Below are 22,342 nucleotides of genomic sequence, written 5' to 3'. Positions count from 1 at the left end.
GCAACAGATCAGCTGGGCTACTGTGCGAGAGGTCTGTTTCATTCATCACCTGCAAGACAATGATGTGAAAAGACTCTGTTTATATTAAATCATACTGTCTGTTTGCTAAAGCTCTTATTTTTAGTGTTTCTCCAACTATAGCCACAATTCCTCTCCACTGAGGTGAGGATTGACTCTCAGAAGCCTCCCACAGACTCTTTCTCCTTGAAAACATATTATTCTTACCCCTTTTCATTTAGGCTAAACACCAAGGAAAAGGCCAAACTTCTGTAGGTCTCTGTCTGTCAGACACATGCACAAGAGGACACTGAGTCTATATCATTTGACCATGCAATGAAAAAGAAAAAAGGCATCTGTTTTCAAGATAATTGATTTTCATACATTTTAAATATATAGTCTGTAAAGGGCTGACTTAGCATGTTAAAGAATATTAACCATTTTCCCTCAATCCCATCCTCCAGTTCTGATTATATTTTGCATGTAGAATTGAGTATTCAGTTAGGCATAAAGCTATGGAAGCCAATTTTGCTGTTTCTAATTGTACTGCTTGCTTCAGTTCCCCTTAAAATAGTATTGTATGCAGTTGTATGCATTTTATCCTGCATGTTTAACATAAACTACCTGATTTTTATATATATATATATATACACACACACACACGAGAGTATTTTCTGAGTTTACAATGATCAGACCCTTGACTCTAAAATGCCAGCAAGGTTGAAAGAAGTAACTATATAATTTATCTTTGCTAGCATCCTTGTATTTATTTTATTTTGAAAGAAATCCAAGGCAACAAGCAATTCAAGGGAAAGAGCATTGCGGTAATAGAGAACAGGAGGTCACTGATGAAAGTTTAGAACGAAATTTCAAATATGGCAGAGAATAAAATATTTTTGATCACTTCTTCTTTCAAAAACTATCAAGTCAAAGAAATCTGACGTGGAAAAAATCAAAAGGCATTAATGCATTTAAATATGTTGTGCATAGGGTCTAGTAGTAGCCATTTCTTATCATATGCTATTTTCACGTTGTATAAGACCCCAATAATTCTAGCAGAAAAATAATGCTATTAAATTGTGTTATCATTTCACTGTTTTGACCCTCAGCTTCTGGATAAACCCTGAAGGCTACTGTAAAACCGCCTGAAAGGAAGTATCCTAACTCCCCATACATGTGTCAATTTTCTTGTGCTTGCTGAGGGATGCTGCTTTCTGCACATGCTTCAGGAGAAGAGCTGTGGGGAGCGCAGCTGGAGCCCGGGGATGCTGCCACAGCCCCTGCTCCGGGCTCCCTGTTCTCCTCCCTGCGGGGACATGCGGCGCCCAGCAGAGACACGAGTTTACAGCTGCCCTGTGGGGCAGGCAGAGCATTCCTGTGAATCTGGCCAATGCCCTTTTTATAGGGTGAAACCCTATCCTTGTGAAATCAGTGGGATATTTGCCATCACAGGGCCAGGGTTTCTCCCAGAAGCTCCTCATTGTAATCTGAGATAGGCAGGCGGGCATCACTGGGAGTGTGGAAGAAAATTCCTCAACTTGCTCTAGTTTGCTCCTGCTAGGCTCAGTTTTCCACTGTCTCGTATGTGAAGTTTAATTTTTCACTGTGCCTGAGGCCTGGCAACCTGGGAATTAGTTAGGACTACCTGCTCTCTTTATCCCCCCCCAGGCATCAGCTGAAATTGCAGGAGGAAGCCTTTGGCTCAGGCTGCTCCAGCGGGCTGTCTAACAACAGGAGGGGCAAACTAGAACTAACACTTCACCTCCTGTTTTTCCTTTTCCAAATCCTTTCCTCCCCACTTGGCTGTGGTGTTTTTTTTTTTTTTTTTTTTTTTCAGGGTGAGGGTGATACAGGAGGTCCCTTCCCTCCCTCCTTCCCCTGGTGACGGTGCTTCTTTTCCCCTTGGTGCAAGTGGGATGGCTGCAGGGGAGGCGGGCGATAAAGGGAAAAGGACAGGGTTTTCAAGCACAGCCAAGCACATCTGTTGTTTCTCAGATTAGAATTGAGCCCATAATAGTTGTCTGACAATTTGCAAGTTGGATTTATAAATCTGCCCTTGTAAGAGGCTGAGTTATAAATGCACTGTGCAATTTATAGAACCTGCCAGCAAATCTTAACTGCAAAGTCTTGATTTATACACCATCCTTTTAAACAGTGATTTTTAGTTTGGTTTTTACTAAAGTGTTTCAGTACATGGTAAGTCAGAGAAAAAAATTTCGTATTCAAAATGGGATTAACAAATCTTAAATCAGATGTAAGTCCTACAACAGATTTACAAATCATACCAATAAATTAAAAATAAAACCTCTTTTTTTATTCCTTTTTTTTTTTTTTCTTTTCTTTTTTTTTTTCCTTTAGCTTGCAAATTCTGGTTTTGCAGCTGGTTGGTAAGGAAGTGATTTATAAAGCAAGAATTTAAAGCTCAACTGAGAGGTCTGGCTCTCACATCTTATCTGAGTGCTTTGATTTACAAGCTGTAGTCAGGCTCTCTCTATCACAGGTTTTCTCCTGAAATTTGGAGTTGTTTATTATGAGATCTACAAAAGGTTAGACTCTGTATGCCGCAGTTTGACTGGCCTGGCAGTGTTATGGAAAAGGTGATACCTAATCAGATTGCAGCTGGCAAAAGTGCCCTGCATAACATTTGGTTGTCAGAGAAAACAAACAGCAGCTGAGCAATAAATTCTTGAAATGTTAATAAGCTGAGATCCCTCTTTCTTCTTGCATGTATCTGTAAGGCACAATGCACACCTTCCACAGCTATAAGAACAGAGATGCAGGTCCTCATGCCACTTTGCACTTAAGTCCCATTAGATGTAAGATTAAGCATAGGTTGTATGCTTTACTGAGTATGGATGGACTTAAAACACATGCGTCAGCTTGTATTTTGGTACACTGCTGGATGGGATTGTAGCGGATTCTCTTTCAGATTTGAGATTGGATTTTCTTTCTAACTCATGTCAATACCTGCTTTTGAAATTCATACAAATAAAAATACTAGACAATTAAAACTGGATAATTACAGAACACATTCTGGATACTGAAATAAATGTAATAAGCTGTCTCCTTCCAAGGAAAGAAAAAACCCCACTGGCAATCAAAAGCAGCTTCAGTGACAAGGGAATATTTAATTTACGGAATATTTGTGTGAATTTGTTTCTACTTGACAGATTAGCTCCTACTAATCAGATAAGAAATTTAAAAGTCACTTTCTACACTCTAGAGTGATCACTTTAAGTGCCCATTTTTTCTTTATCAATAGTCAAGCTTTTCTTTATCTCATCTAACTTGTTTTCCTTCTACCTACTCTTCACCTCCTCTTTATTGATTTAATACCAAGAATCTTTTCATATTAAAGAACTTGGCAAATGTCATGTAAGAAGCCTGCATCCCTGCTGCTGTTTGGATTTGCTCGCTGACACAGGCTTACAACATCTTGTAGCTCAGAGGTTGCTTTCATTATTGTTTGAGCTGTTTGAGAGGGGCTGGGCATCTGCAGCCAGAAGACACAGCAGCAACCAAGTCATAACGCAACCTCTAGACCCACGTTAATATTCCTGTCTTTTTAATAACATTAATCAGTATTTGCCTAAACTCAAATGCAAATGTGTGGTTGTGCTTTAGGGGTTCAAAAATGTGTTTAATATATTAGGTGGTGGAAAATAAGTGAGCCAATACAAATAAAATTGGAAGCTGAATTAATAGTATAAAAGGAGATTATTTTAGATTTCTGAATTATCTGCCTAATATGATTATTTTGCTGAGTTTTGAAGCAGTTATTGCCTCATGTTAAAATTTAATTAGGATCTGCTATTTTACACACAGATGTATTTGTATGGAGTAAGCCTGTACCTGCCAAACCCAAATGATACTAGCTGCAGCTGTTGGAGAGGTGTTTAATTGGGGCCAAATGTTGTTGTGTTATTACTTGATTAGTCTAATATTCCCTCCAAGGCACAAAACGGGCTGGGGGACAGCCAGTTAATACTGCACTGCATGCTGGCCTCATTACTCCCGGAGTTGCTTCAGACTTTCACACTAAGTTCAGGACAAACCTGACTTGTTGCAGCAGAATCCACGCAAAACCGGAAAGTCCGTTGCCCTTTTCCAGCAAATTCACCGAGACTCCTTAAAAAGTGGGCAGGATGATGCTGGTGCAGCTAAACATCCAAGTTTTAGTGTGATAAACATTGTGATTTGACAGACAGATGCCTGGATTTGAAGAGATGAGATCCGATGTGCTGGTGCCTACTGATTACACAGTGATTATTTAAATCCTTGTTTGTTGTTGGGAGCTGTTTACTGAACACAGCAGCCTATCAAGAAGAGACTTCCCAATCTGAACAAATAAACTGTGTAATCCTAATAGCTAACAAAGTGTTACAGAAATAATGAAAAACTTCAAGGAGGGTGTGGGGGCTGGAACGTGGGTGAGTAACTGTCGGAGCGTACATCCCTCACTAGCGCCTGTCGGTAGATTTTCAGGGAGCAAGCAACTCCTTGTCAGGGCAGCGGGTTGTACTGATAACAAGATAGCTCGTAAAGGTAAATGAAATTACAGTCATGGGTCTGTGTCTTTTTTTAAGAAAAACCTAATTATTATAGGAGTAGGGTTTTAATAATGCATGGGGCTGTTCCAGAATAAGTAAGTATCTATTACCGCTCACGAAAACTGTGTTTTACTTTACTTGCGCTTGGTTTTACCCAAGCATACCAAAACTACTTCAGGAAGAGCTATGGGATTTGAAGAGCTATTTGACCCACGATGAAAAGGAAAATAAGAATTCAAAAATTTGCTTTGTGGCTTCTGTGGCTTTAACAAATTGGAAGAAATCTCATATATACCATGACGTAAATATATTTACCCTTCTGCCTTGGAGTAATGGGCACTGAAATCTGCTCAGAAAAAGCTTATGTAGATCTGGGAAATTGTGAAGTAGACAAGTCGTCATTGTTTTTATTGTCGCAGTTGTCATACAGACAGACCTAAAGTGGTGGTTGGATTTCCTCAACTGCAGATCAAAATTTTCAGGACTTCCTTAAAAACCTTTGCCTGGATAAACTAAAAGCCCTGGAGATTTTGTACAAGGAATGGCATAGTAAGGGATTTGAAGTGAAAGTGTTTTCTGCGTTGCTCTGCACTGAGCTGGAGGACTAGAGCATCCCAGGAACCTTATGTGAAGTGCTGGTGTATGGCATCCAGGAGGGGCAGTTTAGGCCACATTACTGAATTTGAGGATGGACTTTTTATGGTCTGAGTATGAAGTGTCATGTGAATGGCCCAGAATTTGGTTTCACAATTATATGCTGGGATTAGTTCCAATTTGTACCAGAGTAAATGGGTATGGATTCAGGCCCAGTAGGGCTTATTAAAATATGTCTCTACTTTTCTTGGAAAATTCTGTTTTTTCCTTTAAAGCATGGAAATACTTGGCTGCAAACAGAAAGCAAAACATTTATCTCAAGTTGCTCCAATGTGATTTACAATGTCTCAGTTTTTATCTAAACCAAACCAAGAGGTTTCATCTTGGGACAACCTGATGTTAAAAAGTTTAGCTTTAATTTTATATATATATATATATTTTTAACTGTAGTTTACTAGGGCACCACTGTGATTTTCTTACCATTTGAAGTGCAGCTAGCTTGTACCTCATTGGGCTGCATGGGTCAGCCTGCCCTGCCTGTACCGCAGCACGCGTTAGTGCAGGGACTTGTCGTGGTACAAAATGGGAACCATTGTTGGGAAGCAGTTCGGAGGAAGCGGGTTGCTTTGGGAAAACGGGGGTGTTTAGCTCTTGAAATACAGTTCTTATGAAGCATTGTGACAACTTACAAGGATCAAATTGAATATTGAACTGAAGTGAAACATTTGCTTATATATGCTAAGATGTTTTGCTTCAGCAGAATGACATATGTTCATATTTCCCTGGAAAAATCTTCAGCCTTTGGCTAAAATAATTTTTTTTTTCTTTCTCTTTGCTTTCACGTGTATGAGCTCTTTTTTCCCCCCAAAGAAGTCAAAATTATATGTGGAAATAAGACATTACTATTGGAAAAGTATATTTTGATAACATTCACAAATATACAACTATTTTTGATGAAAAAAACCCTGTTTTGGTCTATTGTTTCCACCATCCTAATGCACAGTTTTGCAGTCTATTCATGCACAATCATGTGCAAATATAAACAGCCCTACTTGGCTGATGTACTTAAAGATGTTCCAAGCATTAAAGATAAGATGTTGCATTTTATTCTGGGTTATAAAACACTAACAACCGTTTTTCAGCACAATAAAAAGAGAGATGGGTAAATGTGTTTTATATTTAACTTTTGAGGTTTTCAGCTTGTTCTGGACAGGAAATACTTGAACGATAAGCTGTTGCTGTCTGTTCTCAGCTCTTCCCAACCCTACCTCCACACTCCCACTAAGAAAGAAGTGAAGGGAAAGAAGAAAGCTCTCTTTCTGGGTAGCTGGAAGATGGAAAGGCTCCATAGGGAGACAAGAGAATAGCAACCCTCCATACTATTTTCTCTGTGTGAGAAGAACAAAGACAGTTTTCCTGGCCCTTTGCCTTGCCTCCCCCTCTTCTCCCTTGGTGGTGGAAATCATCCAGCTCTCACGTCCCAGCAGTCCCTGGCAGTGGGGAGGAACTGCTGTGACTTCTCTCTGTGTTAGGTCCCTTGTGAATTAGTCTCAGATTTGATAGGGATTCTCTGTTTCTCAGAAAAAATGCATGTTATTGGAGCGAGTGTTCAAATCTGCTGGTTTATGGAGTTTAAAATTATTGTTAACCTTTCATGGGAATTCCCGAAGAAGAAAAGAAGTAAACATTTTATGAACTTATCCAGCTCTTAAAAGCTCCTTTGATGAGTCCTCATGTCAGAGGAGATTTAAGTAAAAAAGAGAGAGACTCCTGATGGGATAAACTTTTTCTTATGTCTTTGAATTACAGGTCAGGCTTTGCTTTTTAACAACGAAAAAGAAGTCGGAACAGGTATTGACTTCACAATGATGCGGATCAGGTTTGTGTACTCATGCAGACATAAATGAGAATTCAAAGCCAGACACCATCTCACAGAGGGAAGAAATGGAAAATTAAACCTCTCATTATTGCATTGGAAATTATAGGATTATATCACCCATAGCATGTAACAAATGTTGTAGCCAGCTTTGCTGAGTGGATTTGCAAGACTCTTTGGAAACTAGAAATTTAGAAATACTAGTTAAAGAAAGAAATAGTAATTGCAAGCTACTTTTTATCTTTGTGATACATGTATAACTTAGAGCTTTCTTAAAAGGAGAGTTATCTCTCCAGCCTCATCTGCTTTTTAAGTTGATTTCATTGTGGACTAAAGGAGCAGCTTAATGAAGACCATATCCTTTAAACATCTGCATCCATTTGATCAGTAGACCATAAACCTGTGTTTCCCTTAGGTGTATTTGACCTGACTCTATCCTTACTGGCTTCACTTGCAGCAGGGATTTAATTCACAGTGTTTAATTTTCAATTCTTAATACTCATCTATGCTATCTGTTTATGTAACAAACATTTAATATTAATCTAATTCAACAGAATGTTGTTTAAAACTGAGGAAGTTCTGATTTTTTTCTACTGCTATCATAAATTGTCCTAAAAAACCCAGAACATTATATAAGAAAGAAAAAAACCCCAACAGTGGCATTTAGAGCTTACCACTGAGCATCACACAAGCTGTCAAACATTTGTCTTTGACTTCTTGACACAATAAAAAAAGACTTAAAGATTTTTTTTTTCCATTGGCACTTACAAATATCCTGGAGTTTATGTGTGTTTCTGAGGAAAAGAAGAACTTGACCTAAGTGGTTACTTTTACTATTTTGGATTCTTATCCATTACAAATGTGAGTGCTTCCAAACGCGATGGGCCATGGAGTGTAGCCCTGTCCAGGCAGGGTATGTGTGTTCAGGTTTCTCGGGCATCCGTGATCAGTGAATGGAAGGAATTGTTAAACCGTACTAAATGAGAACAAAAGCCCCAGTGAAGTATTCCCTTACTCAGAGGCAGCTTTCTGTTTCAATCTCCTTATTCAATTACATCATGGGATAATATGCATGAGACATTGAGCCAGAATCACTTTAATCAAATAAAGAAACTGAAAAGCACTTCTACTCTCAGTATCATTTTATTGAGATTAATACTGTTATTGTCTACAGTGTCCATATCAAAGCATCTGGATTGATTTAATCATTTCAGGCAAGGTTACAGAGAGTATCCTCAGTACGTGTCCATCAGCATATCTTTATGGAGATCAGTGCCCTCTTACTGGTTTACATCAGCCCAGGGTTTACCTGGTAACTTCAGACCCCAGCCCAATTGGTAAGTTTCTGGATGAACTCTGACTCACTATTCAATAATCATGAAAGGGAGCACCGTTATTTGAAAAGAAGTGGTATATACTGTTTCCCATGTGAGACCTGTCTGCTTTTTACCAGGTGAGAGGTGGCAAGAGGCTCTGTCATTGCCCTTGCCCTCTAGGGCTCTGTTGGTGCCTCTGCTGCCAGCGCAAGACAGGACCTGTTTCCAGGCTCGGGGAACACAGAGGGCTGCCAAGAGCTGGTGACTGCCAAGGGTAAGTGATTACTAAGAATGTAATGAGGTAAGGAAAAGCTTCTTGGTTTTCCCCCTTCTCTAGTACTCCCATATGTGGTCAGACATGAGCTGGACTGAGTACAACATTTCAGCCAAGCCAGATGCCACAACCCTTAAATCAGCCTGTGACAAGGTGAGAGAGAAACAAGGACGTGGCTGCTCCAGTTTGGCTGGAGCTTGGTTGATCCACTTTGAATCCATTTTTAAAAAAACACGAATGGACCGATTTAAGTCATTGCTATGATTAGGCCTTTGGTGATCCTAATTAGGGGGTTGTCAGCTAATGCAGAATGGTGTTTGAGAAAATATGGCTAGGGTCTGAATGCCAAAATGTAAGGGCTTGATTTGTGCATCTGTGTTAACAAGCTGTGTGAGGGGATTTTCATCTGCAACATGCCTTCCTGGTAAGCCATGTGCTCGGTGACAAAGATAAGGAAGGTGGCATGAACAGGGATATCTCACTCTTACTGCTCAGCCTTCCTTTGTTCAAAAGATTTCTGTTGCCAAACCAAGGGAGAAAAGTGTGTGCTATTGCACACGCTTATCAAGCCACTGTGACATCAACAGCAAAGATGAGATTGAATCAGTGTTATCTGACCAGAACATCAATAGAAGAGATGGCCAAGGACCTCCACGTGCCAATTGTCTCTCCAAGTGTCTGGCTGATGGTTGTAAGTGGCAAACACATACCCTGTAATACACATCAGTTCTGGAACAATTTGCGAAGGGGAACAGGTCACAAATAACTTAACTATCACTAATAGTAATCTGTAATTAATACCTTGTTAGGCTCTATTCCTTTAAAGCTACCCCCTGGGAGAAGCCACTAAGTCAAGGGCACATCTTGGACAGAGCTCCCCCTACAAATCTCTCTGTGGGATTACCCTTGTGTTTAGCCTTGCTGTTGAAATAATCAATTACGTTCATCTTCTAATTAATGAACTAGTATCCATTTCATAGAACATGCTCATGCTGTAATTACCGCAATTGTGTTACCAGTGGAGCACACAGGGAACAAACGTGTATGGAGTGCTGTTGAGCTTGAATCGCATGCTGCGGGGAGGCGAGGGTAATGTTGCCTCTGCTGTTGAGTAGACACGTTTTTTTGATGAGAAAATAGAGAAGAATTTGACCAAAATGCCACTAATGAGATATTTTTTCTCTGGTTTCCTCTGTATTAACCATACCTTTCTCTTCTATAATCAGAATTTATTCAGGTTTTGGTTTAAGCATTTGTTTTATCTCAACTGCAGCAGAAAGTCTATGCTGCACAGTAGGAAAAGTCTCCAATGCACATTGTATGTTGAGAAAGAAAAAGACGTTTAGCTTCCTTCTATTATTTTTTTTTATATATATAATATACTGTCAAACATTTGTGTGTATAAGGTTTCAAAATTCCGTGGTATCTTGAAAATCTTTAATAAAAAGTATAACATCAATATTAAAGATGTCTGAATAGAGGCTTTATGTGGAGTGAATTAGATGGACAGTTTGATCACTTGGAAAGTGATACTTCCATTTGAAATGAGTTTACCTGATAATATTTTAGACCGTGTATCAATTAAATTCTATATTGAAAATCAGAGAGAAAAAATATGTACATAAAACTTCATTAAAGCCAGGTAGAAATGTCACAGTGAGTCACTGGGGCAGTTCTCTAACCAGTGTAAATTGACCTGGCTCCATTGAATTAAGAGAGGACCTAGCTCTTTAAGTTCAGCCTTCCAGTGAATCTAAATGGGACTCATAAATATATACATGTACACATGCAATTTCTTGTACGTGTTTCTAGGACTAGTTATAAAACCAGCTTTTCTATGTTCCTTCTGGAATCTGAGAATAATATACAGATTTATTTCAGTGAATCAGGACATGCAGCAATGAAAGGTAGCTGGGAGGACCACGTAAGGGGCTCTTTGTACATTGAAACAAATGAGTAGATTCGTAATACACTTTTGTCAAAATGTGAAACAACAAAAAAGCAAAGGATTTGTTTTGTGGATTTTTTTGTTTTGCTCTGTCACTTTTTCCCCAGATGGTTTTCTTGTTATCCTTTGAACACCTTAGACCTAGTTTAAAATTTGCGTTTCAGTTGGTTATACAACTGGTATTTATTTCATAACACCTCTTTGCTACTGATCATCTGGTGGAGGAATGTTGCTGTATGCTTAACAAGTTAATGTTCTGTTATGTAGATGATGACAGAAAATATCTGCTTGATATAATTACAGTTTTAGACCAAAGAAGAAGAAAATTCCATTAATAATTTATACATATGATAATCAAAGCAAGTTATCTATTCCATACTCCAGAACAGAAGCAGTATGTAATAATTTTTCTGGAAATTAAAGCAACTATTTCTCGCTTTGGCTTCCTCATGCATTTGTGTGCCAAGTTTCAGCCTGAAGCAGATTTTAATGGTTGTGTTATGAAACTCTCAAAGCGGCTGTGATGAAGACACTGACAAACCGAGCAATACTGGTGTTGCCCAGTTACACTGCTAAAGTTACACACAAGAAGTTATATAAATCATTATGCAGTTGATGTATGTCAGCTGCCAAATGATGGGATTTGAAAGGAAATTCTGTATGTGCAGCTTATTCCAGAATTTTCTTCTCCAATGTTTCTTTTACCTGTCAGCAAAATCACTTGTCCTGTTGTGAGAGTATGAATATTGAATTAATGGACCTCTGTCCCGATACAGAGAAAAGTTTCCCGATGGAAATTCCTATACTTTGGAGCAGCCAGCTGTACTAGGGCTTTGAACTGACGTGTATGTCTGGATGTGTGTTTGCTTCATCAGCGGGATGCACAGAGACAGCACTTCAGAAACCTGTGCTGGCTTGTGCTCTCCCTCTTTCCCCTGGATCTATCAGGAAAAAACTTTCTCATGAAGAGGCATGTGAACACTCTGTATGGAGCTGTGATAAATTACAGATGCATAGTAGATTAAATTTATGCTAGCTACCCTTGACCTCCCCCTGTATGCTTTACTTATTAATCTCTTCTGGGATCACTTCTGCTGAACAGCTTCCGGGATATCCCCATTTTAAAACTAGACTGCTAGAGGTGTGCATGAACACATGATGCTACTGAAGGAGGGAGGAGATGTGAGTTAGAGACCTCATCAAGGAGAAATGTTTTGCTGGTTTGGAAAACTGAACTAGAATGGAGGAAGAGGAGGAAAGTTACATCTCTGAGCAACACTAGATTAATGTCAGTGCCTTTCAGCACTGCTTCCTCTTTCTGTCTGTATTCTGGTGGTGGTGTGCTCATACACAGACAGGTATCTAATCATGATTAGGATACAATGGCCAAATCTCTGCTCCATTTTGATCCAATTCTGGATTCAGATCTTAGATGATAAGTCAGTGAAGTCAACCTCTGTGCTACCCTCTCCCATGTCCTCGTACTGACATTTTCATCCTCAGCACAGAGGCTGTGAAAAGGGGTCCATATAAACTCACTCAACATGTCAGCTCTGGGAAATTGTGCTCCTTCCTTTCATGAGCCAGTGAAGATAAAAATACTATCCCACCACCATCCATTAAACGCATTCTCTATATATAGAGAATATATTAGAATGATACTACGGATATTGAATTTATCTTCATGAGATGGGGATGGTCTCATCAGTCATGAGTGTCACAACTAAGCAAAGACACAAGTGAATAATGAAGCCACCCTTATCGAGTACAGATGAATTCAATTTCCTCTGCACTATAATGTCATATTTGATTCAGTGAACTATAACATCTACTTTTTATTTTTTAAGTTGCCCATGGGTTCTATCTTTTTCTCATTCTCCCTCTCTAAAGTTGTTTATACGATGCATTTTTCTGCTTTTATGCATCTTGCATGTCTTTTTCCTCTGTCTGACATAACAACTAAGTTGAATCATAAATGGCATACACAGAATGAGAACACTTACCATGTCAGGTGCCTGAATTCCCTGCCCCTACTAGCTTTTCTGGAGGACTTATCCCTGGCAGTTATTATGACAACGCCTCAGGCACAGAACTGCAGGCCATGGGTAAATGGGCTTATTCTGGGGTATCTGTAAGGCTATGTTCTCTTGTATTTTTTTGAAAAAGTGTGTGAGTCTGTCCACCTGACGGACAGAGTAGCATGAAGGAACTAACTGTAGGAGTGCCCTTGGTGTTAAATAACCATAACTGTCATGAACAGAGGCTGCAAAGAATAAACCAAATGTATTCGATACTGTGCGGCAGTAGGTCATTACTGTAGCCTTTCAGTAGTCAAAGGGGGCTTGTAAGAAAGATAGGGACAAACTTTTCAGAAGGGCCTGTTGCGGTAAGACAAGGGATAATGGCTTTAAACTAAAAAAGGGTGGATTTACACTAGATATAAGAAAGAAATTTTTTTAAATTCGTGTGGTGAAACACTGGGACATGTTGCCCAGAGAGGTGGTAGATGCCCCATCCCTGGAAACATTCAGGGTCAGGATGGACAGGGCTCTGGGCAACCTGATCTAGTTGAAGATGTCCCTGCTCATTGCAGGGGGAGTTAGAGTAGGTGACCTTTAAAGGTCCCTTCCAACCCAAACCATTCTATGCGCAGAACAGTCCCTGTGAAAACAAAGAAGGAGCAAAAATTCCCATGGCCTTCCTCTCTCTTATCAGGACAGTTTTTAGTATAAGTAGAGCTAATCAGAAAGCGTGCTCGTCTCCACACCGCGTGCCACCTACCCTTTCCCCTAGAAAATGCCTTCCCTGTGTGCTGCCTATCAGCCTGCCCAGTACACTGCTGTTTCAGGATGCTTTGGATGCACCAGCAACAAATGCCAACCGCACAGCGCTGCCGCAGCCAGGCGTTAGGCGCTGCTGGAAGTGCACAGGGACAAAGCATACTCAAACCCTTCTCCACTCCCACCACTGAAGCTGTGCTGACGTGCTGGCTGCAGACAATACCAGATTTGTTTTCAGTCAACTTCGCCGGTCACATAATCCTGCAAAACTGAGGTCTATCTGCTTAAACAGGAGAATGTGCCACTTAAGCTACCAAGGGCTGAGCGTAGCGCTGTCTCTGGGAAGATCTCCTCTGGGCTGGCACAGCACTTAGCACGGTGGTGACATGGCCTCTGGCTCAAATCCCTAGAGATTGCTGTAGTTTTTCCTCCTTGCAATACAAAGAATAAACACAAATGTGTTGCATGAGCAATGCAGCTGCTGCATCGACTCTGAGCATGATGCTGTTTTGTACTAAGACTGTATATTCTGTATTGCTTAATACAGAAAAGAGCACAATAGCTCAATTTCAAGCTAATTATAGCAGTAGAAGATTCTGTGAGAATGCCTCTCCAGGTTTTACCAATAAACTCCTTAGAGAAACAAGGAAACGTATTCACATTATATTTACCTAATAGATGAGATTCAGTCTATTAGATGAGATATGAAGTAAATTAAATTCCATGGCAGGTGAACACCCTGAGGGTACTGTAGTTTATAACACTATTAATATTCTGTAAGACCACTGCATGAGCCTAGTACAGCTAACTTCAAAATTAGCTTTACAGGCCACCTGCAGAATTTTTTCTGGTTGCTTTCATAGCCAGTGCTGCAATCATAGATAATTTAACATAAATATTAAGTAAATAATTGGTTCAGAATATTTCAAGGTTAGGGACATAAATCTCATTCCCATTACACAAATGCAAACCATAAAAATACAAGGTGGTACTTAACCTGGCAATTTTAATTTCCAATGAGCCATATTCCCTTCCATTTATTGAAAAATAGAAAAGACCTAAACAAATTCTACAGAATGCAGTTACAGAAGGTTTAGAAGAATAATTGTGGAGAGGAGATATTAATTCAGAGCTCTATGTAAAAAATGCTCAGGCTGATAAAATTACTGTAACGAGCACTACTAAGGTTTTAGAGTGCATTTATATAGATTTAGTGATATACATATAGAGTGAAGCTTTTTTGTTATGCTTTTCTGAAAATGATTTCTGAAGCTGAGCACTAGCTGAGGTAACAAGAAAGAGGTGGTAGGTGTGCCTCATTATGACAGCTGTGGTTATGAGATGCTTTCTAATTAGCCTCCGGAAGCTTACAACTTGCAGGTTAGCCAGAAGTAATCATCACAATAACTAGGTGGTCTCTTAGGCGGAAAAGTACATTTACATTTTGAAGGAGGTAAGCTCTTTTTCTAATGCAGTTCTCTAGTGCCAGAACTTGGGAACGGGATCAAGAGGAACTGATCTCGGATGTCAGACTTCCAAAAAAACCTTAGCAGTTTGTAGCAGTGATATTTGTGGGGAAAGTCAGCAAGGTACTATGTCTATTATGTACATTTTCTCATCATCAGCAGACATTTTATTTGATTTTCTTTTTAGCATACTGCTTGCATTTTTTTCTGACTGTAGTGTGTCTGTATAGATTCTTGTTTGATGCCCTTGTTTCTAATTTGTCCTTAAGGGTACAAGGAAGCTTGTATTTTAATTATAGCTTCAGAGAGTAAGTTGGTTTAATTAGCTTTCCATTGCTTTCCAGGTTCTTCTCAAAACATTTGCTCTCTGTTATTATTGTCAAATTGTAAGAGGTGGCTGAGGAAAGAGAGCTGCAGGTGTTCCTCACAGATCAGGCAATGCCTGTTAATGTGAAACTGATCTGAAGAAATAATTTTATCAGCACTTGTCATAGAAAAAAATGCAATCAAAGAATCTGCTTTCAGAGTTCAGCTCTGTTGGCTTTTACCTGTTGCTTCCTTACTACGTATGGCAATTGCTTTAGGTTTAGAAAGATTTTTATGTGTTCTCTGTATTTCAGACCATTAAATATTGAATCTCAACAAGCTATGTCTCCTTTAAGTGATTCCATTAGAAGACATCTGCAGAGGATACCTGCTGACTGTTCCTCCGCTGCAGCAGGGAAATCTTGTGCGGATATAAAACTGGGATAGCAGCATCTCCCTCTGGGCTTTCTTTTCAAAGGCAGGTATGTGGAGGCATTGGCTTTGCTGGGGAAGGCCATGCTTTGAATCTTCCTGTCATGGTAGCAAAACCCACCAGAGATGGTTGTTAAGACTGCATCTGAATATTTAGTAACTTAAGCAACTGTTGGGAATGCTGCTTAAGAGTAGTTGCAATGGATTAAAAAGGAGTCAAAATCCACTGAGATCCTGACAAGAAATCTGAGACTTTTTAGGCAGAAAGGTTTTCACTGTCTTTTCTCATACATGCAATGGATGTTCCTCTTCCTGTATGCCCAGCAGTGACGACATCTCCATGTGAACTTTTAATTATTAAGTGATGTATTGATTTGGACATAATTTCTCTTTCAAAATTGAAGTAGTCTTGTGTATGTGCTAAAAACCCTCTCACATAGGAAAGTGTGAACAAAACTCAAACTTGGAGCAGGGAAACAAAGGACAGAAAACGAAGGTGGAAGAAGGATATAAAAGAAAGGCAGGGATTGTCTTGCTGCTTCTGATAACTTTCTCCTCAGGTTTATTGAGGTACTAAGGTGTGTCTTGATTACATTTTCCTGTGTCTGCTAACATTCTGATTTTGCTCTTTGATACTATGCGGACTCACACCTACTATTAAACTTTCATGATTGAATAATTTCAGTAGGGAAAAGTCTGCTCCATTAAAGTGCATAGAAGTTCAATAGCTAAAGTCTAAGGCAGACATATGAGGTAATATATAGTGTAACTTTTTATATTCTCAGTTCTTCTTACTACACCCTGGAGATGCTGGGACACAACGGAGACAATGTGTAGTGAATGACAGAAAATGTGTGTAAAAGCATCGTATGGTGAATAAATTAAAGCCTTTAGTCATAAGACCAATAATAGGAGAAGTGTGAAATTAAGAAGTATAAGCAAGGGAGACAAAACATCTAGCAGAACAAATGGATATAATAATTTTTGAACATGTCAGCTCGAATCAACTAAGGTAAACGACTGGAGTCTCAGTGCATGCCTGGACTAGGCAAGCTTTGGCACTGAGTACTGTAAAACGGAAAGGAGTCATAAAGTGTTGGAGAACAGAGCAGGAGTATGTGTCTGACCATTTATAATTTTTTAATCAAACATGGAGCTCATAGCTGGAGTCCGCTAGCTTTGGAGACTACTTTGTCTGTGTATTCATAGACCATTCACAATGCAGTGAGCCATAAAATGCTCTCTCACTTTCTTGCTTCAGTAGTTTCAACACCTTCCTCTGGGACAAATTTCTTTAATAACAAGAGGTAATTCAATTTTGCTCTTGCTCCATCCTAAGCAAACAGTTCTGGCTGTTGTGACTTACCAGATTTGTAGAGGTTGTACAGGGAAGGCAGGGTAACAGTCGGAAGCTACTGGGTGCCCTCTCAGGCTGTAAATTGACTGTTATATGGACTATCATGGATACTGATGATTCAGAAACCTGAAGGTATTGCTGTGCTTTGTGGCATGGTGGAAATCAGTGCCTGCCCCACCACACCTTCGTTTATAAGGGTGCTGTAGGCGAGCCTGCGACACAGGGAGCCCAGCCTCCCGCTGTGACAGATGGAGGCAGTCACTATCCATGGGGTTGTATGGTGTGAATACTTGCGGTGATGGCAGTGGGGAAGGTGGTTTCAGTGGTGGCAGCAGGGTCAGAGGTGGAGGTGGTACATTCTTCTGCTGTGTGTGGTGGGGACGGTACAAGGGAAGGGCTCTAGAGGGGCAGCATTGCTTTCCTACAGCAGCCAGGGTGCCTTCTCCTCCCTCCTGCCACCACACTGCTTATGAACTTGCTGCTTAACGTGTGCTTTGCTGATTTTGGGATCTATTGAACAGAATAAGTTGAGTAGTGCTCTTCATTCCAATAGCTGAATTTCTGTCACAGATATAAGGCATCGGCCAGTGGTAGTGCAATTCAGGGAACAATATGGCTGTTTGAGTATTCACACGCTGTTCTAATTTGGATTTTATACATCCCTTTAAAGTTGCAAGTCGAGAAGTTAATTTAATTTGTGAAACTGTTGAGTCTGTGAAGAATATCTTGAAATTATCCTTATCCAGTCCTTTAAGATCCTGTCTTATAACTTAGAAAGTATGCTTGTCTTTGTTCTTACTAATAATGAGTACTTACTGACTTGTATTTATATTGCTGCAGAGAGAATGCACATAGCTATATCAGGGCATGAAAATTGATTTAGAAATTGAATAAACTTTTATTCTATCATGTAAGAACCAAACATTGATTTAGCTGGGTTAGTTTAAAAAGCAAACAACAAAACCCTCAACAGACAGTTTTTCTTTGCAAAGTTTCTCAAGCCTTCCTTTGAAGCATCTGCCCCTTTCAGAAAGAGGATAGCAGAGAAGCCCACTGGTGAAATTTGCCTTGTCAAATCAAATATTTTCTTCCTGTAGCTATTTTTCTCTCTAACCTATTAATTTGAGGCTCATCTACAGGCCACATGGTGCCAAAGCTCTGGTCCTGTTTTGTAGTGACTGGGAGTTTCCCTTCACATCGGGGTTTGACAGAAAGCATCCTTACTGCTCCTGAGGATTTCCTGGTGGAAGAGGTTCTTAATGCTTCTCTGTTCTAAAGATATATATATATATAAATGTGTTTTTTTAATTCCAAAGCAGCTGTGTTCACCTAACATTTTCCTATATTTTCCTTTTTTCTGCTCTAGATGGCAATGTAACACTTTTTCATCTACTGGGAGCCTCATGTTTCTGTAAAATTTGTATAAACCTAGTAAGCGAGCAATAGATTTATCTTATTATGTGTATACAGTACTAGCTGTAATGGCTCCCCTGCCACTCAGCTGTGACTCTCGCCCCATCACTTGTATCCACTCTCCTTCCCTGTCTTCCTTCCACCCTCACCTCACAGGCTCCCTCTCCTGCTCTTGCCACTGTTACTCCACCAACTTATTTTTTTGCCTGCATCGGATCAGGATAACTGTGCATGAGATGGCCTTGACTTATCTTTTCTTCACCCTTTTTGTGACACTGGTCCGTATCTTGGCTTTCACACTCTTAACACACTCCTACATTTCCACCTGTACCTTGATGCCCATATTACTGGTTTTGTACCCATTCCCTCTTTGTATGGGTGGGTTTTTTTTTTTTTGTTCCAGAGCAAGAACTGAATTTCTATGAAAAGCTCACTCATGATGCACTAATAATGAAAAAAATCCCTGAGTAGACTCTTCTGTTTTGCCTCTGAAGTAAAATGTGCTATACTGCCAATCTGTGTTACTGAAATTAGGAACCAGCTAATAGCACAGCTTTGCAGTTATTTAAAAGCAGCTGCACTGCCTCAGACTAATATCTACCTATTATTCTACTTTAAGAGTGACCAGTGGTGGATGCTGATGGAAAGAATATTAGAAAAGTGATATATAAATTCCCTTCAGGTGACATTCAAGATTTTAAAGATTACTTGAGCCGAAGGTTGTTGTGTATTGTTGCATCTAATAGTTTTGATGGGATTTGTTATGTGAATTGTGGAGTCTGTTCCATAATTAAATTATGAAACATACATAAACAGCTCTTAGTTTTCAGATACTTTGAATCTTCTTGATAATTACATATGGTATCCCTAGTTACTGGGTTATAAGACACTGTGAATAACTGTTATCCTTATTTTTTAGGGGGGGATGAGGTAAAGTGAACTGTATGCAGTGTAACAGAGTTGTGTAATGATACCCTCCGCTTTGTGCATTTTTCCTTTCCTGTTAGTCCCCAGTGGTCCATTTTACCTTTTTTAATCTGCTGCCGAGCATGAAGACAATGTTTTTTGGGATGAGTGCAAGATCTCTTTGTAAGGTGTAACATCTAATTTGGAACTCATTTTTTGTGTTTACATTGTATGGTTATTTCCCTCTCCTGTTCTTTGCTTTGTGTTTAGCGATAGTGGATTTAATTTGGCATGTTGTTACTTATTCACTTAGAAACATGATATTTCCTCCAGCTCTACACAGTCAGCTTGCAAGTGAGTAATTCTGAATAATCAGGAAACTTAGCCACCTCATTCATGAATGTGTTGAGGAGCATTAGCTTAAAGTACAGAAGACCATTGTTAGTAACCTTCCTGAAATGTGAAAACTGACTATTTATTCTTACTGTTAAGTTTTTATCCCTTAACTAGTAATTAATCTTTGATGTCCTTGAGAGGACCTTCATTTTTATCCCAGGAGAGCGTAGTTTGAAAGTCACACATGGTGAACCTTGTAAAAGGGCAGGAGGAAGGTATCCTCTGGATTACATTTTTCCATATGCTTTTTAACTCTTTCAGAGAACTCCAGTGCATTCAAATGCATTTCTGGGGCATGACTTCCATGGAAATCTGCTGACTATCCCATTGAATTTGCCCATTGTCACCTGAGTTGACTCTTTACTATTGTTTCAACCAATTACTGATCAAAAGTTTGTCAAGAGTATGAGAACTGGCCCTCAGTTTTTGGACCTGTGACAAACTTTTGATTCAGAAAATGGGAAAAGCAATGGTGGAGGTAATGAACCAGTTACAATATTACTGTTTGGAAAATGTGAAAGTGGAGAGTGCCTTGAATGAGAACCACCACAAAAATGGTAGCATCTACTTAGGAAGGGAAGGAAGGATAAGAGCAAGAAAACAGATTTTTTTTTTTTTTTTAGTAAACTTAAATACAGAGAAGTATGTTCAAAGAGGTGGTGCTGATGGCACAGGCAAAAAAATACAGCAGTGACAAAGCATACTAGGAAGTGTATCAAAAGCCATCTTTGTGAAATGGCAAGGTCACTGCTGACCTCTAATGTGCACACACACACACTGAACCTGTGAGTTAGTTTGGATGACTGTAACAGAGCACAATGGGGATGTAGGGACAAATTCCAAAAATCCAAGGCCAAGAATAAGAGGCACCTGGTAAAATACATCAAGAGTAATAGGAAATCCTTCCATGGGTATGTAATTGCTAAGAGAAGTACCAGTGAAATAGGTTTCTTTCTCTTCCATGCAATAAGAGTACAAGAAGGGGGTGAGAAGGCTTAGTGGGATGCAAAGTCTTTTTTGCATCAGTCTTTGTAGAAAAGAATTCTTGGAGTAACTTACCTCATAATTAATACTAATTGTAAAAGGAGGTAAGATTCAAGACTACAATAGGAAAGAAGAACCTAGAGAGTTCTTAGAAAAATTAAACAACTTCAGGTGGGTGGGGCTGACCAACATTGTCCTGAGATATTTAAAGAGCTCGAAAATACTGCCACTAATGTTTAAGATATAGAAGGTAACCATAACACCGGTTATCACAGCAAGTAAGCACTGAAAAACTAGAAAAGTTTTATATTTACAAAAGGGAAAAAAAGGTCTTCATTTAAGTTCCAGAAAAATTCTGGAACAATTTATGAAACAGGTTGTGCTACATTCACCTTGAAGATGAATATTTAACAATTGGAAGGACTTAGCAACGGAGGGTGGGGAGGGAAATCAAAGAAATCCAGTATCTTTGTGTGATAAGAAAACAATCCACATGGGTAGGAGAGAAGCAGGAAATACATCTCTTTAGATAAACATGGTGTTCATGAAAGTTTAGAAGGGAGAACGTGAAATTGGTTGATAGCCAAATCTAGACCGTAACTCTTTGTGGTTTTTGTCTAAACAGAAACTGACAGTACTATCGAGATTTGTTTGGGGTCTTTCTGGTCAGACTTTATCCAGGACTTTACCAGTGTCCTGAACTTGGCCTTGACATGAAGCTGGGAGGCAGTGCAAATCCTCTGGAGGACAGAGTTGGAATTCAAAATTATCTCAGTGAACTGATGAAACGGTTTCTAATAAAAACCTGTAAATCAATAGGGATATTCAGTTAGACAGTGATAATCACCTACACAAATATGGATGGGAAAAAAACTGATTAAGCAACGGTCCTTCAGGAAAGAGTCTGTGAGTATAGTGATAACAACCTGAACATGAGTCAACAATGTCTTACTGTTACACAAGGACAAACTTCATAGTGAGCAGCATAAGCAAAAGGAAGTTTGCAAGTCATGTGATGTAACCTTTTTGCTCTATTCAGCCTTGGTAATGACACTGGAGAACTGTGACTGGTCTAGAGTATCTCATTTCATGGTTATGGGATTACGACAACGGCCTTTGAAGATGTAAAAGCCTTCTGCAAGAGAGTAATCTGTTACCTGTGTTTATGGCGTGGGCAATGGGCATGAACTGCAACCACAAAGGTTAAGGTTAGGTATGAGTTCCTAACAGCAAGGAGACTGAATCACTTGAACAATGTGCTTTCCCAATGTTATAGAAGCTATATTGTTGGAGGCTTTCCCACCACATCTGTCAAGGATGATCTTATGAGGTCATCTTACAGCTGACCCAGCCTTGAGGCAGGGGATGGACTGAGAACATTTCCAGTCCTGTTCTCTGTTACCCCTCACTTTACTTCTTTCCCCTAGCTCCCTTGTTTTCAGCACTTATGAGCTCCTTACCATCTGCTTCAAGGCCCTCTGCTTCCTGTCTCAAGTTTATTTTTCTTGAATTCACCATGGAGAGCTATTGAGGCCGATGTCAGACCTCACTATTCTTTTACTTTTCCAGATCATTCATTAGTTTATTGAACAACAGTGGTCCCAGCATTGATTTTTGAGGTACCTGTGCTGGCAAATTCCCTACCTTCTGAGAATGAATCATTTGTTCCAACCTGTTGCTTCCTGTTTTCCAAACTATTATTAATCCCTGAAAGGTCTTCCCCCTTATCTTGTGCCACCTTAATTGC

General features: G+C 39.5%; 1 long non-coding RNA gene across 2 annotated transcripts in view; it reads left to right on the top strand.

Moving 5' to 3' along the window:
- Window positions 1-15,576, top strand: part of LOC114014406 (uncharacterized) — a 100,048-nt gene extending 84,472 nt beyond the window's left edge. Inside the window, exons 6-8 of one of the 2 annotated variants that reach the window (XR_008732900.1) lie at window positions 6,951-7,020; window positions 8,232-8,607; window positions 15,422-15,576. This is a non-coding gene — a long non-coding RNA (uncharacterized LOC114014406). Of the gene's footprint in view, window positions 1-6,950; window positions 8,608-15,421 lie in introns of both variants that reach the window. The other variant, XR_008732901.1, reaches the window with a different exon arrangement.
- Window positions 15,577-22,342: the final 6,766 nt, after the last annotated feature.

Source organism: Falco cherrug, chromosome 6, assembly GCF_023634085.1.
Source record: "Falco cherrug isolate bFalChe1 chromosome 6, bFalChe1.pri, whole genome shotgun sequence".
Lineage (NCBI taxonomy): Eukaryota > Metazoa > Chordata > Aves > Falconiformes > Falconidae > Falco > Falco cherrug.
Note: the sequence above shows the minus strand (reverse complement) of the source record. Positions and strands in the feature narration are given on the sequence as shown.